The sequence below is a fragment of the Corvus moneduloides genome, chromosome 27 (genome assembly GCF_009650955.1).
Source record: "Corvus moneduloides isolate bCorMon1 chromosome 27, bCorMon1.pri, whole genome shotgun sequence".
NCBI classification, from domain to species: Eukaryota; Metazoa; Chordata; class Aves; order Passeriformes; family Corvidae; genus Corvus; species Corvus moneduloides.
In genome coordinates this window covers 869,582-888,521 of record NC_045502.1, presented here as the reverse complement: position 1 = coordinate 888,521, position 18,940 = coordinate 869,582, and the positions used below count along the sequence as shown (strand labels likewise).

Genomic DNA, 18,940 nt, shown 5'->3' with positions numbered 1-18,940 from the left:
GACTGTGTTTAAGTGCTCTTTTTCTTCCTGCAAGTCTCTGCTCTGGAACCTCCACCGCAAATAAAAACATCCACTGGAGTACAAAGCTTTTCCTACAGGAAAATCTGCCCCTGTGCCACCACAGGCCGCACAAAAGGCTGCTACTTCACGAGGTACCAAACTGCCTGGGAGTCAGTAAAAATCCTCTGAAAGCTCCTCTCTTAAGTGGATCCAAGGGTTAACTTGGGCAGGACAGAAGGTACAGATGGACATAAAGAGCTTATTACCATGCAAGGGAGAACTGGCCATGAACCCATAAAGGATTAGGCCATGTAATACAGACACCTCCCTTGCATGCATTGGATATAGTTTTTGGCTGAACCACACTAAAAATATTCCCTAAATCAGATTTGTTGTGATGGCAATTTGTCCCTACAGAGCTGAAGGCCCAGTGGGAGGGCCTTTAACGTTAACACTTGAATCCAGAGCTGGGCAAAGCAAAGACCGGACTGAATTTGGTGGCCCTTTCCTGCTGCACAAAGGAAATATTCGTGAAGGAAGCACAACAAGTGGGGTGATAAAAGCAGCTGGTGATGAAACAGGCCAGGCTTGGGAAACAACTGCAATCCTTTGGAGGGCATGGATGGCAAAGCTCCCAGGAGCAGCACGGTGGGACTGCCCCATGTCACACCTCCCCGAGGAAGGAGCCATGGCACAGCCAGCCAGGACCTTTCTGGCTGCTACAGACGGCTGAGGAGCCAAGAGAGCTCTGGCTGTTGCACACACTAAGGAGATTAGAATCAAATTAAGGTCACTGCTTAATTACAATCATCAATTTATTATTTTAATTAGCTGTCAGGCTCATGTGAACAGACCAACTTTCTCCTGCAAGCAGAAATGATGCTCAGCCAGAAGTTGTCACACTTGAGGTGCCTCTGGAATTTCACCACCTCCCATGGCACTTCCAAGTGTTTGGCACATCTGAAACTCGGGCACATGATGTGTTTAAACACAAATCAAGGCATCCTCTAGCTCTGAGATTGTATTTTTGGCAGCAGACACACTACAGAGGCATGGAAAGGGACTTGGACTCCCTTGCACGCTATTTTCTTGTTAAATGTACCCAGTCTGAGCAGAAGATAAAACCAGCTCTAACCCCACTTCACTCGCTCAGGCCCAAGGCACTGAGCACTGGGGAGCTCACAGTGGGAAGGACACACCAGAGACTGAGGCTAAAGCAAACTTTCAGTTCCTGCAGTGTCACAGCTGTGAAGAATTGGAAGCCAGTAACAAACGCACTGGATTGACTTTGTTTGGGGTAAAAAAGTGCATTTGGGCCAAGCAGCTCATCCTGCTCTCCAGGACAAGTCACAGAGGAACCAAACCACCCCTGTGGGACAGAGCTGCCATGGGACAGCCAGGATTCCAAAGGGGAGACACACAGAAGGGACAGGATGGATGCCAAGAGATCAGGGAAGTTGTGAAAAGAATTCCTTGCCCAGAACACTGCACCAAACTGATCAGGGGCACAGGAGTGCTCCAGCAGTGCAGACAATTAAGGGATGTTGTAGAGGCCCTAATTAGACAAAGTTTGCTTACAGAGCACAGCTATGCCTGGCCAGACGCAATTCCACACAAAAGCAAGGCAATTCCCAGTTAATTATGGAATAGCAGCTTTCCCCAGACTGGCACTGGCTACACCCTCACATAAAACTTCTGTCCTGATTTTGTGCCATTAAGGTATTAAAACCCCAAACCTCATCTTCTCGTTGTTATCCAGACCTTGTCTGCTGTGCATCAGCTCCAGGCACTGGATTTATCTGTGTTCTCACTTTTCTGCTGTTTTTAATACCAGAAGAACCTCAGAACATGGTTCCCCATTTCCTTCTCCAGCCTGCGCAGCTGTTCACACCTATTTCACAGCTTTTATAAATAAACATTAGAGTTACTTTTTTCTGAGAAACTGTTAGAAATGAAACAGCCCATTACCAAAGGGTTTTCAAATACTAAGGACCAAACTACAAACCACCGAAAGAGCACCCACTTTGCTACTCAGAGGTGTCCAAGGGACGCTGGATGTTTTCCCAGGAAAAAACGGTTCTCCCCAGTTAAAAACATTCCACAAATATCTCATCACCGAGGTTAAAAAAGCCCAGTAAGTACTTAAACGATGCCATCAGAGTCCTGTCCGCAGAACCACAACCACAAGTCCAATTGCTTCACGCTGTTACATCCCAGATCCGTACCTGGATATGGCACCTGTGAGGTCCCACCCACTGCCCACATACGGAGGAGTGCCCCAAAGGCATTTTTTCTGCCTTCCAGGGCATTTTCGCCATCTCACAGATGTGAAAAAGGTGCCCAGAACCCACACTTAGTGTTCTCTTGCTACATGGTAAAAACCATCCTCCTGCTTCAGTCTTAGACCGAGTTTTGCCTCGGGCTGTTTGGAGCAGCCTCTTTGGTCCCAGGAAACTCGTGATTCGTCTTTAGCAGGGGCCTCTCGGACCCCGAGTTCCTTCCCATGAACTGAAGCTGCACTGAAATGCCACCACATCCTTAAATGCTCCAGAGATCTCCCTCCTCCACTGAACCACATCCACGACTGAAGAAAAGCAGACTTCAAACTTAACCTAACGCCACACAAAAAGGCATCGCTTCTCTTTACCTGCAGCAGAGACAAATAAAATGCTGCTAAAATACCCAAACTTCCTAACATTTGAATTTTAAAAAATTAAATTTAGGTTTTAAAAAGAGTTGATGAGCACTTTAAGAAGTTTCCCTCTTCACTTCAAAGCAGCTCATCAAAGCACAAACATATTCTTTCTTTGTAGGCACTAATGAATTTTTAAGTAGTTGGTATTTTGACTGCCATCCAGAACGATGCTTTAATAACTGACCAACATTATTAGGGCAAGTCTACACAAGGATAAGCAGGAAAGTTATGCCGAGCTCAAACCTTCCATGTATTTAAAGCACATTAGCTAAATCTCATTAACTTCCTGTGTGAATGAGCTCGCTGAGAAGGGGGACTTAAATCCAGCTGAATGAGATGTTTAACAAAGGATCTCCCAGCTTTCAAAAACTACAAGTTTGGTTAGTGAAGTTATTAACTAAGAGCTTAGTTAGGCTGTGATTCTAAACTAAAATAGCTGAAATATGAGTGTTTCTAGCATAAATCAACCTGAAGAGTATTTGGTCAAAACACTGCTGGCCAAGCAGTTCCTGCTCATCTTTCACCCCATTACCCCCATTTTCTTGCTCCAAAAGGCAGCAGTTTTGCCCAAATTTTGTGCAGTGCATTTGCCACCCTCCCTGGGGAACCCCCACGAGTGCACAGAGATGAGAAAAGGGCATGGGAGAAGATTAAAATTCCAAAGCAGCACAAGCAGAAGGTGGGAGATGACAATTTTCCAGCTCGTTATCTGTACACAGAGACTGCTGGGAACTAACACCTGCAGAGTTCTCCAGACTCAGGGTAAATAAAAATTAAATCCCGTCTCACTGTTCCCTACAAAGCTACTTCAGAGTCTGCGTCGGGGCTCAGCACACCTCGCACAGTGTATGGCACACATTCATCTGATTTATAATGGTATGGAGTCCTTACAGTCTCCCTGGGGAGAATTAATAATTTGGGCATTCCGATAGCTCCCCGTTATTATGGATATTAATACACAGTTCGTTAAGCTCCTTCACGGCCCTCAAAGCAACCTGAGCACACACTGGGTCCTTTCTCAGCCTGCTTTGTACTTGGACTTGGCACTTTGATGAAAGCTGCCTTCTTTCCAAGACTTTAATCACATTAAAACAAAGGTGGGGTTAGAGACTCATCTAGGAAAAATTCCATTTATTAAGTAAATCGAGGTAATGTGCCAGTTTTTCAGCTCTGGATATGAAGTTCCTTCCCAAAGGCTGAGGATCCCTGTGGCTACTTTGGAATCGGACACTCCCTCCTTTGGAAAGGGAACAGCTTGAGCCCAGTAATCAATACAAACCCAGCAACTGATCCCACACTTGAAAAGTTTTACACTGAGTTACCTGTTCGGCTTGTCTTGAAATAAACACTTCACTTCCATTTAGCATAACTTAGTAAGATTGGGAATTAGTAAACTTCCAAGAACTAACCAAGATGCTGTACTTCTGTGCTCAAGCTTTCTTAAAATCCCTTTTACTACATAAATCTCATACAAAATTTTCCCATTTCAAAAATTAAAAGCAAAGTTTACAGATAAACAAAAAAAAGTAAATACTTTTGAAATAGTAAATGTATCTTTTTATAGTGATAGCAATTTCAAAATGAAAAATTAAGTCCTCAAATCTTTAAGATAAGGAAAATTAGTTATTAACACCAGCAAACACAAGTTTCTAAGTTTCTTATCAAATAACGCTGACACCAAAGCAGTTGAATTTTTCCAATCACCCCCACCGGGACGTGAATCCCAAGGTAAACCTGCACCAACCTCTCGGAGGCAGCTTCTGCAGTGCCTGTGGCAGCCAGAGCCGGAGCCGCAGCCTGGGAGGAAGGATGCCGACATTCCCCGGGAGCGCTTTTATATCCTGCTGCTCCCATTGTGTAACTGCTCCGTGCCCAATCCCAGCCCGTGCTTACACAAGGGCCGGCCAGGAGGCAGCCCTGGACACCCCTGTTACTCCCCAGTTACTCCACACCTCCTCCGGGCTTACGCAAAGCGAACGGGCGCCCAGGGCAGCCCAGCGCCAGGAGCTTCCAGCTCGGACACGAACTGCAGCTCCACGGGGAGAACACCCAGCCAGAGCCCTCCGAACACAACTGGCACAAATATTTACATGCCTGGCTGCAACAGCTGGAATCAGGCTGGGGCTTTTCTCCCAGTGTTTTTCCATGAGCCTCCCTTGTGCAACTTGCACGGAAATGTTTGTATTAGCAATTGGACACATTTTCGAGAGGTCCCAGATCTCAAAGCTCTTCCCTAAGACAAAGGTCACTGATCCACAACCTCACTGGGAACTGAAACACACCAGGGCTCGTGCTGGGCTCCTTCACTTCCCCAATGGAAAACGCTGAGTAACAATGATATTGGGCACAGGGCAAAGTGAGATGGAAAGGGACACAGGAGAAGAACTGAAAGACTTGAAACAACAACAAAACCAACAGGAAATAAAGGGTTGCCACGCACTGGAACAGGCTGCCCAGGGAAGTGGGTGAGTCCCCACCCTTAGAGGTATCTAAAAGACATGCAGATGTAGCATTCAGGGCATGGTTTAGTGGTGGACGTGGCAGTGCTGGCTTAATGGTTGGACTCGATCTTAAAGGTCTTTTCCAACCTAAACAATTCTACGATTCTAGAATTGCTTCCCATGGATCTGCTTGCCCCACTCCCTTTCTGTGGGAGCACAGTCCTGCCTAAAGCTGCCCTTACACTCTTCAACATCATTTTGTAATTCATCACATCACAGCCCCTGCCTCGAGCTGCCACCGAGCTACACCATCCCTACCCCCCATTTCCCTTTCCAAACTGTTAACGAGACACCATCACCCTACAACTGATACTGAAGCCATAACCAGAACAGGACACCACAAAGCAGCACCCCGTGAGCAGCTTCTGCCCGGATTTACCAGCAGCGACTCCACCCCTTGGAGAGCGGGCCAAGAGCGTGGAGCTCGAGGGCACGAAGATGAGCTCACGGTACCTGAAATGCCCTTTTTGCACCCCAGTGTGTGGAGGCAGGGCCAGGCTGTCCAGCTCCCCTGGTGACCCCTTTGGCTCCATCCAGCCCCAGCAGCCTCACACAAGTCGGAATTTGCCGCCTGCCGCCGGCTCCTGCGGCTCCGGGCTCGGCGTGTGCTGGTCCTGCATCAAAGAGCCAACGCCTGAGCAGGGCACGTTTAATTGAAAGCTGACGCCTGTCCCACGCAATGCTCCTTATTCATCCCTCGCTCAGATCCATGGAAGCAATCCAAGTATCTCCACCGATTCCTTTGTGCAATGTGTGTGCACACAAACCCACAGGACGTTTCAGCCTTTAGTTCTCCGCTGCAAAGAGATGTTGAAAAGTCTTCCCCCTCCATTTGCTCCTTTTCCAATTATCAGATCCTTTCCTTTCCTCTTTCCTTCTGAATTCCAAATGTTTTCACAAACACAAATGTCTTAATTTCAACATAAAGAAATCTTAGAGCCCTTAACACAAACATCACCAAACCTTAAGACTACAAAATACCAACTGCTGTACCCAGACTGGCTGAAGATTGCTGATCTATGATGCTTTTAAGGTGCATGCTGGAAATTGTTTTAGATTCAAGGTGTTTGATGTCCTCACACGGAGCTACAGGACTAAGTGATCAATGGCAAGAGGAAAACTTTAGGTTTTGAAAGAAATAAGCCATTTGCTTTTTTACTCCAATGTCCAGAATTTTTTTAATAGTTGGATTAAACAATGCCAGGGACTCAAATACTTCTTGCCCTGAATATCACAGTTCAAAGTATAATTGAGTTCAATGCAATTAAAATTCTTAAGTATCCAATTAAAAACTTGTCTGTTTACCTTGCAATTAAAACTAATCGCTCCAAAATTCATCACTGGTGAGTGGAGAACTTCAACATTTGAACAATTTATTTCTGATTACTTCGCATTTACACTCAATCCAAATAAACCATCTTCTAATCTGGGTACCTCCACTCCAATCCCAGCTCCCAGGACTGATGCTGGGACAGATCCAAGCGCAGGTTGTTGGGTTACAATTCCCTGCAGTGAACAGGTACTGGAATCGCTGTCACACTCCAGGGGAATGCTAATTCCAAATGTGACTCCACTGTCTCAAGCACTGGAATATTTCACGGTGCAGCTTCAAGCTTCAAAATGCTGTGGAAGCCGGGTGGGAATAAACAGCTGAGAGCTCTGTGTATGGCTGCACTTTACTGGTGGGAGGGCAATCACAGCAGAGGATTTATCCCGCTCTGCTTCAGCACAGGGAGCTTTGTCGTGATGATCCGACACAGTCACTCATCATTTTTATTACCTGCTTAATATCTGAAATGCAAACTGGTGGAAGCATTTCTACGGCTTGGAAATGTTACTCCTAGGAGGAGTTCACTTTGATTCTTACGAGAAAATCCAATTTTCTGCCTTCTTCTCAGACACTCCGTGTTCAGTCTAAGGATGAACCAACACTTCCGAGTGCTCCGGCCAAATTCTGTTTGCTCTTGGACACACATTGGTAAACTACTGACAATGTTCCGAGTTGGAGTATTTATTCTGAGGATATTCTCTACAGTTTTGCAGCACTCAGGCAGGATAAAATCCTTCTCTGAAGTCCCCTATTCCCCCTGCACTGACAACACTGCACAAGAGTGGCACACAATGGTTACGTCCCATCACCGAAATGACAATAATGTGACCCAGGGGCTGCAAACACCTGGAACCAAATCCCTCCTTTGAACCTTCAGCAAGAACTAGAAAAACACCCAAAAGGCAAGAGAGATGCAGGGAGAGGCACAGCTTCTCTGCAAGAACATCCTGTTTCATCTGGAGGATGAGGTGGAGGAGGCCTTGTTTCTGACAGCTCAATGAGCCTCCTCACTACATTTTCGTAGCGATCTCCTAATTTAAGTATTCTTCCTCCCAAAGCCACAGCAAATCTGTAATCTTTTACATCAGCTTATTTAATCAGCAGCCTCCCATGAACATCCTCCAGAACACACTTAACTTAATACAGCAAACACAGAAAATAGCATCACACACGAGTACAATAAATAGATCCACTTCCACCCACAACTGGGAACAGCAGAAAGACTCAGCTATTAAGTTTGATCTTAGAGTGACACTTATAAATTCATTGAATTATGAATTCCTTGAAAAAGCACTTACCAGAAGATCTGCTGTAGTATGAAAACATCCACTGCTCTGCCCTAATGCTGACTCAAATCGACACCAAGAATTACTGCAACTGCTCTGAAAGCTCCCAGTTAATTCAGGGAGCGATGCCCAGTCCTGGCTCCTGCTGACAGCGTCCCCCTTGTACCTGACTGAACCCACCATCCCTCTCTCCTAGAGAAAGGACACCTTGGGGCAATCCATGGTGGGTGAATTCCACATTTCCAGTTGGAGAATGCAATGCTTTGTGGCCAGCTTCTGTTCTTAAATCCCCAATTCAGCTACAGCCCATATTACTGTGGTGTTTATTAGAACTTTTTCTGCAACTGTGTATTTTTAAATACTTGTAAGAAAAACCCAGGGTCTGAGAGGTACATCACAGCAGATACAGAGTTCTATGTGAAAAAGTAATTACAAGATGGAAGTGCCTTTAAAAATACCTGTAGCTGATTTCTGGGCAAGAAATAAGGAATCATTTTCAAGCAAGAACAACAAAAGAACAGGGGAGCCAAAGCCCTACACTCCACAGGCACAGATCAAAGCACTTCCAAAATTAATGGAGAAGGAATGTGCTTTTTGGGGCCTGTTACTGTATTCACTGCATTTGTAAGCTAAGTCAGACTCCTACGTCTTTCCTGGAGCTCCAGGTAATCCTGTAATTAAAGGCAAAAGCTCAAAGCCATTGTCTTCTAAGAAAATTCAGAAGTAACTCCTGTGTACTGGGCACCAGAGCAGGGTGAGAGGTGTTTACCCTTAACGCATCACTACCTTCATGTATTCCCGGAATCTCCACCCCTGGAAGCGCCCACGGCCAGGTTGGACAGGGCTTGGAGCAACCTGGGATAGTGGGAGGTGTCCCTGCCTGTGGCAGGGGGTGGCACTGGATGGGCTGTGAGGTCCCTCCCAACCCAAACCATTCCATGCCCAAGGAAACTCCATCAAACTCACGCTTGGAGAACAACGATTCACAGCCCCAGCTCGGGAATGCTCAGGGAACTCAGCTCAGGAACAACACCCAACCGACCTAATAAACCAGCATAAAACAGCCCTACACCCAGCCAGCTACAAACTGAATTTTACAGTCAGATTTCACCTCCAGGACCTTTCATCTCTTCACCCCTCAAACATCAGCCCACAGGAGCACATCTGGGTGCACTCAGAGTTCCAGCCACGAGCAAAACCCACGCCCAGCCCAGCAGCTCTGCCCTATCCCATGCTGTGGGTCACAAAACCCAGCAGATACGCAGACTTACACACCAGGTCCAGACTTAAACCATCTACTCTTATCTGCTCAAGTTGTGATTTTGTGACTTTTTTTATTACTAGGCATTATTTTATAGAATCATGGAATGATTTGGGTTGGAAGGGACTTCAGAAGATCATCTAGTTCCAACTCCCTGCCACGGGCTGGGAACCTTCCACTGCTGTTACCAGTTCAGTTTGTACACTTGTATTTTAGCTTTCTCTCCCTATTTTTGTGACTGCTAATAGTTTCAAAAGTGTGGGCTAAACTCATGTACAGAAAAATCCTGTAGGCTGTGCGAAGAACATGACAAGTTCCATCCTTTAGCTGAAGTTGCTGTTATTTTTATTTTCTAAAGGCAAAACATTGCTATCCAAAATCACTTATATAGTTTTTCATTCAGTATGTAATTTGCTTGGATGCCTAAAAATCTCCCTGCATCACACACTGAGCAGCCAGGCTGAAAACTCCAGCTGCAAAACTAAATGTTTTAAAAAGTGGGGGGAAAAGAGCAGGTATGCATAGGTTTGGTCAGTGGTCCTGGGATCTCGTTCACAGCTCAGTAATTCGCAGCCCAACTGCTCCGGCAGCCACAACTTCTCCTCCCACCAATCCCAACCTCCTATATCCGAAATGAAAGAAGCCCTTTTAATCTTCAAAGCATGGCCACAAGTCAATCTCAACTTAGCACACTTTTTAATTTTCTTTTTAATTATCCAGTTGGGAGAGTTATGCCCTTCTTCTTGCTCAGTGACCTTTCGCTCCTTCGAGATTACTTCAAAATCTTTCCTGGGAATAATCGGCGAATTTATACCACTTACAGAGGAAACGTTCCAAGGCTTCTGTGGCTGAGGGGGAGAGCCAGCGTGACTCTCTGTGTGCAGGAATCTTTGCTGTGCTCCCAGGACCCTCAGTGCTGCAGGAGAGGTGTCCTCTGGCTCCAGGACTGCTCTGAGTGCAGTCCTGGCACAGCTGCTCCGACCCCTTCCCAGGGCGGGCTGGCACCACACCGGGGTTTGGAGCCCCCAGGTCCCGACCTGGAGCCAAACCCAAATCAGCAGGAGAAGGTTCCTGCTGGAGCTGGCAAAAGGCAGGGCACAAGCAGATCATCTCTCGGTGTCACAGAGCAAGAACAGCTGCTATTATTCATTATGTTAGCAGTAATAGATGCTAATATTCCTACCTATAACTGGTGCCCAACTGTTTGCCCCGGGAGCTTTGGTCACCAAGCACACCTTGGTTCCCCACAGCCACTGGGGAAAAATTAAATCATTATTGCCATTAATGATTTTTACGCCAAACCAGCACTCCTTACTCCCTGCTCACACACCAAACAACTGTAAGCAGCCCTGGGTTTGATTCCCACTCGTTAAGCCAACCAATTACTAATTTATTAATTTCACAACAAGCCTGGAAGCGTTTCTGGAGCAGGCCTGTGTTCAGCCAGACCTGCTGGGTGACTCCTGTGCTCCTGTTTCAGGCAGGCTCAGGTGAAAGCAGCTCCTGCCCAGCCACCAGCACCGAGCTCCTCATAAATGTGCATTTGTCCATCCATCCTCTGAACCCACAGGGATGGTCAGGGGAGCAGGAGGGGACCAGGACCCGTTGGAGCCCAGCTGCCAGCTCACCCCTACGTCACACACCACGTCACCATGCAGAGATGGGGGATGTCGTTTACTGCAATGGCTTTGAAGATTTTCCTCCCTATGTAAGCGGGTAATTAAGAATGCATTAAATAGATATTAATGCATTAAATATCCCTCCAAGCAACAGAACTGTTAAAGGAGGTTAAGTGGCTTCTCCAACTGATGGGACAGAAATGGAACAGCCAGTTTAACACCCAACTGGCTGCTCAGGAAAAGCACGAAGAATTGTAATGTTTTCAGAGTTCACATTACTCACAATAAAATTTATACCAACTACAGGTTATGGAAGGAAAACTTTTTGGTTTTGGCAAGACTTTGAAAAGAAGCATTTTGGCAAAATTTAGTAAAATACTTTTTTGTGATTTCTGCCAGCAAACCAATCCTTTTTTAACTAACATACTGTGGGTTTAATATTGTACCTTACTGGCTGCTTCATCTTCAGGGCTCTTTGGCAGATGTATTTTAGCTCTGCTTTTAACAAAATAATCTCAATTATTCTTACTTAATTGGCATCAGATAAATGCAAGACTTCTTAGCTGCTGCTACTTGAAGGAACAGCACTTCAGCACACATTTTGCCCTTTGAATAATTAGAAGAAAAGACCAATGCAGATGGAGTGTACCTAAGTGAGTTCCAAAACGGGGCTAATACTGATCACAAAATCTTTACCAAACCCCAACAGCCACGGAGGGGAGCTCAGACAGTGCTGTGGGTTCAGGCTCATTTATACAGAGAAATTTAATAGAAGGTTTAATTGACAGCTTTGCTTGGTTCTATTGTGCCTGATTAGGCATCTCCATGAAAAGCATTAGATGTGTTTGATCCCCTCCAAAGCAGAGCAGCTCATTAGCAGGGGATGTTTACAGGGACCAGCAGCTCTTCCCCTGCTACAGGAGGGGCTTTTCAGATCATCTTTTTATGAGGAGGATCATGACTCCAAAAGAGCTCAGCCTTCCATCCTTTGCCTTTCCTGTTATTTGCCAACAGGACAGATGGACGAGGAAAACATCTGACAGGACTGCAACAAACCCCCAACACTTGGCTAATAAAACCACCCCAAATCCTCTCCCTCGTCCTTTTTTTTAAAGAGCATCTATTAGTGAGCTGAAAGAGATTAAATAACAAGTGTCCAACAGGCTGAATAAACCAGACCAGAGCCTTGTGAAATTATATTGGTAATAATGATTCTGCTCAGCACAACCTCCCAAAATTCCACACACAAAATTAAATGGCACCCATGCAAATACATCCAATATCAGCAAATTACTGCTGTTATTGTTCCCACAGATGAAAGGACACAGAACAGTATGAGAATACAGCAATTATTTCTTGCACTCTGAGCCTATGGAACAGGGACCTGCAGCTCCAGTTTCTTTCTTGTCAGTCTGAACCCAAATTACTCCTTAGGTTTGGTCTTTACACAACAAAATGCTCATCAGGAAACCATAATCTGTCAGCTTTTATCAAAAACCCCTATCTGTTAAAATATGATCAAGCAAATGCTTCTCGCATCAGGAAGGTTTAGTTAACTTTCAGAAAAAATTAATTCTGTACAAAAAATGAAAAAGGGAGGGGGAAAAATAAAGCTGCTGTAACCTGTGAAGAGCTGGTGCTTTAGAGCCTGCCAAAACAAGGATGTGTTTCCTTTGCTTGGGTATGGTGAGAGTACAGGATTCTCCACACAAAGGACAAGCAATAAACACAGCAAAATTAGTTTTTTCCTGTCACAGGGATTCAAAGACTCTGTGAAAATTCAAACCTTCCCACAGCACAGTCCACTAAGTGCTATTAGCTCTGAGACAGCTTCATTTCAACCAGCATACAAAATAAAAGGTTGCTAACTTTGCAGTGCAGCATTTTATTTCCCTTCCAAGCTCCTAAATAAAAAGTGAAAGTCACGACACGGAGTCACGTGCCCGTTTTATGAGATCCTCTCCATGACCTTGAATGCTGCTAAGAACATTTACACACAATTCCCTTTAAAAGCACAACACAGCAGCACCACTGAGCTTCAGGCTGAAATTCAAGACAATCCAGGTAAGTGGAGAGTAAGGTCAAGAAAAATAGGAAACCCTTCAGATGGTGGCTTCTGGGCTGGAGAAGGGTGCTCAGCAAAGCTGGGCTTGGTGGTCAAAGACTTCCAGCATTTCCTTCCCATCGCAAGCAGCAGATCAACAGGACTTCCAGGGGCTGGGAGACGGGGATGAATTCACTGAAGGCACATTAACCACCTCAGCACATAAACACAGCCAAGTGCATGAGTGTTTAAGGCGCCTTCCCATTAAAGCTGCACTTTGTTCTGTTAACTTTTACAACCTCACAAGTGTGTAACAGCCAGCAAACCACTAAAATCGACCTCATTGCCCTGGGCTGCCATTTCACGGCCATGCGAAACAGGAATAAAGCCAATTAAAATGTGTCGCTCCATTGAGAGCCCAAACTACTCAAAGCTCACACCCCAGGTTAATACCCAGGACTGTAAGTGCATAAGCACCCCTGAAGTTGCTTTCCACTTACTTTCCCACCACCATGCATTGCCAAAATGCTTCAGCCAACTGCTGGAATGGCATGAGCCCTGCAACAGTTTGATTTAAAAATAAATTCAGACAACAAACTGGGGGACATGGAGCCATTCAAAATCAAATTCAAAATCAGTTTGGGGACTCACGGTATTTCCAAACAATCAAAACCAAATAATGGTGAGTCAATCCCTCCTTCACCGTTGTACTCATTTGAGGCCCATTCTTCAAGCAGTTTTACTCTAAAGTGAGCATAAAGTGGGTGACAAATTCAAACAGTCCCTTTTATCAGAGAGGGCACGTGCTGGTTTAACCCAAACACACATAAATCAGGTCAGTTGTTGTTTTCAGAACACACAGAGCTGGAGAGTTCAGATACTCCCAGGTGCTGCGGGGGACGCAGCTCCTCCACCACAACAACTGGACTCCCCTGCTCCTAAAAATACAACTATCAGACAAAGTTTTTTTTCTGAGGTATTTTGCTGACGCCAAGTCCAAGATCAAAACATTCCTGGTTCAGAAGACAGAGATGTATCAGTCTCCAAAATACGCAGCTAAAATCCAGCCATGCCACCCCCCAAGGTGCCTGGGACACTCTTATCAAGACACATGAATTTATTACTGCTTAGTAACGTAGGCTTTGGGGAAAGAATAAAATGTTCTGGTTGCCTGAATGTGTTGAGAAGGAACTCTGGAAATTCCCTTTCACCGAAATAGGATAAAGTATATTCGCTCTTGAAGCTGCTATTTAAAAGTAATATTAAAATAAATTAAGTAAGGGCAGACACCTGGATGTTAAGCGCACTCCCTGCCCCCATCCCCTCCTTACCCAGCACTTGCATCTTCTGGCCTGAGAACTGAGACACAGGGAGATTCAGATAATTGAATTGCTAATTATAAACTCATTAAAATACTAGTTTTACAGTTACCTCAAGCCCAGCCATTCCTCAGCAAATAATCAAATGGAGCTCTGGGATGGGAACAGAGAGTATTTCAATCCACTCCCACAACGCAGGAGGGAGACACCCAAAGAGTGCTTTGGGACCCTCGGGGCACAGCCTGGCTGGGACCTCGCGGCCAATTCATCCTGCCCAAAACCATCCCGGAGCTCGACACCCAAAGAGTGCTTTGAGACCCCCCGGGCACAGTCTGGCTGGGACCTCGCGGCCAATTCATCCTGCCCAAAACCATCCCGGAGCTCGACACCCAAAGAATGCTTTGGGACCCCCCGGGCACAGTCTGGCTGGGACCTCACGGCCAATTCATCCGGCCCAAAACCATCCCGGAGCTCTCAAAGCCCAAGAGCCCAACCCAGCCCCGGGACCCCAGCACAGCCAGGGGAAGAGGCACAGCTCCCAGGGCAAGGGTGACTCACTACTTAGGGGCTGGTGACAACATTCACGACCACAAACTCGGCTCCTCAGCCCAGGGTGAGGGTGACTCACTACTTAGGGGCTGATGACAACATTCGGGACCACAAACTCGGCTCCTCAGCCCTCTGGAGAACTGCGTTAGAGGCCAGGGAGTCGCGTCGTGCACCGCCAGGCACGCGGCGTTGCCGATGCCACACACGTTCCCGCTGCTGTTCGGCAACAGGAATGGCCAAGACTGATGCCGAGTGCACGGAATAAAATTACAACAGGAGACTTCTGAACTACAAGTCCAGTTCTCCCTCCTCCTCCCTTTCCCCACCAAGTGCCAGCGATGTCTCAACACCCCAACTGCCTTTCCAAGGAAGTAGCTCTGCTTCTTTCATGGCCAAATTACCATGGCAAGAAATCCCCATTTAGATTCATCTCCAACAGAAAAACATTCAGACAGCAAGTATTTCCTTCCCATAACCTGAAAACAGCCAAATATCATCAGATTTCTTTCCTGCCATCAAAGAAACCCTGTCCTGAGACAGCTCATAACAACTAAAAACATTTGCCCATAAAGCAAATGTGCTCCCAAGTACTGACAGAAATATTTAGTGCACCCCACGAAGCTGGCAGTGTCTGAACACACTTCACCCCCGGAAGGCTGGAGAACACAGCAAGAAGTTTCATTTGTAATGATTTATTTTATTCCTGCCTTCGCTACATCAGGACGCACATCTCTTACTCATCCTGACTGTCAATATTGTCTTCCTGCAGCTTTTAAGTAAAATAACCCCCACGGTAACTGTTGTCAGGCCATGTCATGACCACTGAGGCTTCATAAATAACACTTGATATAAATAGATTTTGCAGCAACATATAAACCATCAGCTCCAATGGGAGTAGAAAGGTTGTGTGCAGCAGCCATCTGCATTTTCTCCTGTAAGGATAAACACATAAAGAAGTGTTTGGAAGTAAAATAAATCTATTGAAGAAATGGCCCTACAGAAACTTCTGGGGCTTGAGATTTCTTACGTGGTTCACACGAAGACATTGAAAGGAGCAGCTACAGCAGGACAACATCTTCTCAGGAAGAAATCCTTCCCTGGGAGGGTGCTGAGGCCCTGGCACAGGGTGCCCAGAGCAGCTGTGGCTGTCCCTGGATCCCTGGAAGAGTCCAGGGCCAGCCTAGATGGGGCTTGGAACAATCTGGGATAGTGGGAAGTGTCCCTGCCCATGGCAGAGGGTGGCACTGGCACTCTGAGGTCCCTTCCAACCCAAACCATTCCAGGATTCTATCACCTTCCAAGTACCACCTTGCACAGGACACCAGTTCGTGGCAGGAACAGGTCTCAGGGTGTGCCTGCTGCCCTCCCCTGCCCTCCGGGAGCAGGAGAAGTTTAAAAGTCTAATTGCTGCAGTTCAGACCAGTCACGAGAGCAGCTTAGCAGCCACTTCTGGAGGAATCCATACTGACAATGCCTGAAGCCTCACCCATTTTCCTGTCAATGGTCTCCAGTCAACTTACACAACACAACAAAGCCAGGTCACAGCCCCACGGGACAGTCCATCGTACTGGGGAAGTTGGCAGATTTGGCTACACCAGGAAGAAACAAAACCCCAAACATACTGACAGAATGAAAGACAAAAAACTCTACCTGGTTTAATTTAAAAACCATTTGAAATAGGAACAGCATACCAATGCAGTATGTTTTACAGGTTCTTCTAAACAAATGAGGGGGAATTCCACAAAGTTTTCTGTTAGGAAAAAACCAACCCTCAAACGCTGCCATTATTTCAAGCTTCCTCTGAAGAAGTCTCCAACCAAGTAATACCAACAAAGAAATCGTTTCTATTTCTCCAATGGAATTCAACTCCCTGTTAGACTGGACCTCAGAAATTCTCACATTAGCAACCTTTAAAAAGCCATACACCCACACACCACCCAGTAAGGACTTAGGCAGGTACACTCAGGTCCACCTGGGCTCAGGGAGGGCAGAGAGCACAAAAATTCCCTGAACAGATCGGGCTGCCATAGAAACACAAGGCTTTTGTGGGCTAACCCCTGACTGAGCTGCCATCCCTCCGGGGGTCCCAGCACCCAGGGGACACCGCCAGGCTTCGAGGGATGAGAGCTGCTTAAATTGCTGCTGTCACCCAAGGAAACGCCCATCAACCTGCAGCCCAAACCCTCCCACTGTTTGAGAAGCTGCTTTTCCTTCCGATTTGTTTCCATGCTGAAAATGCAGAAGCAACAGACCCGTGCTCTGAGGACCTGATTCCCATCCTGCTCCTTCCATCTCCTGCGAGCCGTGTGCTTCCAGAGAGATCAGCAAAGCCAAGCCTGCCTCAGGGCAGGGTTTACAGCCCTGGGAGGGATCTTAAACCATTCGAATTCGGCCCGTTAAGGCCCAGCAGGAGCACAACCCACCCTCGAGAACCCCAGCTCGAACTCCTCTTGTCCCCAGGGCTCTGACAACACATTTTCAAGTCCTCCTGCATCTTTACTAAGCCAAATGCTCGTTTAAATCCATGATTAAAATCTCAGGGCTTGTTTAACCTCCTCCCTGGCCCAAGGTTGAATTTGTTTCAGTGCATCTCCACATTAACACTGCTCTAATTTCAAGCTATCTGGATCATGACTGGGAGCTAGGAGTAGGGGTGCAAGAGCTCGTCAACTACTAATCCCGTTGTTCCACATATCTCAGGGATTATTTTCCAGTTTGCTAACCTGAGCTACTTGTTGCAATAATCCTTTATCTACACTGAAATCACCTGGTAGACCAAGGTGTGCAGTTAAGTCTGTGCAGCCCATCACTCCAGCATTTGTGCTGCTTCTCCACTTCGTTTCACAGCCTGCAGCAAACTCCACCTGCCAGCAAAAACACTACCCAAACCACCCTTTTTTTTAAGCTTAAACTGGGTATTTAAAGCTTGCTCAAGACTGGCAGCACTATGCTGCAGTGAGGATACACAGACATATTAAGCTCCCTGTGGATACAGAGCATTTAATGTTTTTATTGAAAAATAAAGCTCATCAGCAACAGGGAGCCTGGCATCTACCTGGTACTGAACTCACACCAAGAGTCGGCCGCATGTGGGAAATGACAAGGCGGAAAAAATTAACAGGCCAGGTCTTTACCTTGTCTTAAACACCTCTGGGGATTTCCCTTCCCTGCCAGAATCTTCCACTGGCTCTGCTGCTGCCTTTGGGGTCAGCCCAGTCCGCACTCACCTGGCGAGGGGAGCCCCAAACTGCCTCAAGGGCTGCTCTTCCCAGGGTACAAAATAACAACGACGGCTCCAAAATGAAGGGATGGGAATGAAATTGTAAAGCCTCTGCCTCATTCCCAGCTTTTATGGAAAAAGGCAAAAGTCACTAATAACAGTAATGGATAATAGTGGTTAGTCCTTATTCTAGGAAGCCTAATAGGCTTGCAACAAGCTTTGTTCGGGCATTTTTCTGCGCTACCTACATCACTTCTTTCTACCCAAAATGTACCTTAAAACAAAAGAAAACCACACACGATATCGAACGGAGCTTGCAAGTTAAAACCAGAAAACGGAAATATTTACTGCCTCGATGTGCACTGAAAAAGAAAAAAAAAAAGGCAAATAAATAATCTAAAAAGGGGGGGGGGGGGGAAGCTTTAAAGCGTATCACGAGAACGGGATCAGGAAAGAGCGAGGCCACCCCTTCAGGACCAGGCGAGAATTAACCTGCATTTCTCCATCCCATCTGCAAGCTTAAGGCTCTGCCACCCATTTTGTTTCAGATTAAAGGGGAAAAAAAAAATTTAAAAAATAATGACCTCAGCGGTACAGAGAAAAGACCGCACCCCAGGGATGGATGCCCGCCTGGTCCTGCTCGCCGGGCAGGTGACCCCGCCGCAGGTGCCACCCCGGCCACCCCCCGCGCCCCTTCCCCATCCCAGGGAGATGATGCCGAGCCAGAGGACGCCGGCACGGAGCACAGGGAAGGGTTTATTTAATCCACAAATGCGGAATAAAAGGGAGAGGAGGAGAGGAGAGGAGAGGAGAGGAGAGGAGAGGAGAGGAGAGGAGAGGAGAGGTACGGACGGCGCGGGAGCCGCGCGGCCAAGGTGAACCGCGGCCGGGTAACATGATGGAGGCTGCGGGGAGCCGCGACCCTCCGGCCCGCGGCAGCGAGGGGCGAGCCGCGGGTGTGCGGGGATGGGGGGCCGGCACGGAGGTGACAGCGGGCGGGAGGCTGGGGGGCGAGCGCCGAGGCGAAAGCGCTGAAGGCAGAGCGCGGCGGAGAGAACGCTGAAGGAAGAGCGCTGAGGGGAGAGCGCGGCGGGGCTGCTCCCTCAGGGCGGGCGG

At 46.9% G+C, this 18,940-nt stretch overlaps 1 protein-coding gene across 2 annotated transcripts in view; it reads right to left on the bottom strand.

The window, feature by feature from the left end:
- SLC23A2 (solute carrier family 23 member 2) overlaps window positions 1–18,940 on the bottom strand; it is a 52,104-nt gene that overhangs the window by 33,032 nt on the left and 132 nt on the right. The window contains exon 1 of one of the 2 annotated variants that reach the window (XM_032092085.1): window positions 4,440–4,537. The exons of the other annotated variant lie outside the window; for it this stretch is intronic. The gene's annotated coding sequence lies outside the window, so the exon portion shown is untranslated. Of the gene's footprint in view, window positions 1–4,439; window positions 4,538–18,940 lie in introns of those variants that run through there. 2 annotated transcript variants of the gene reach the window in all.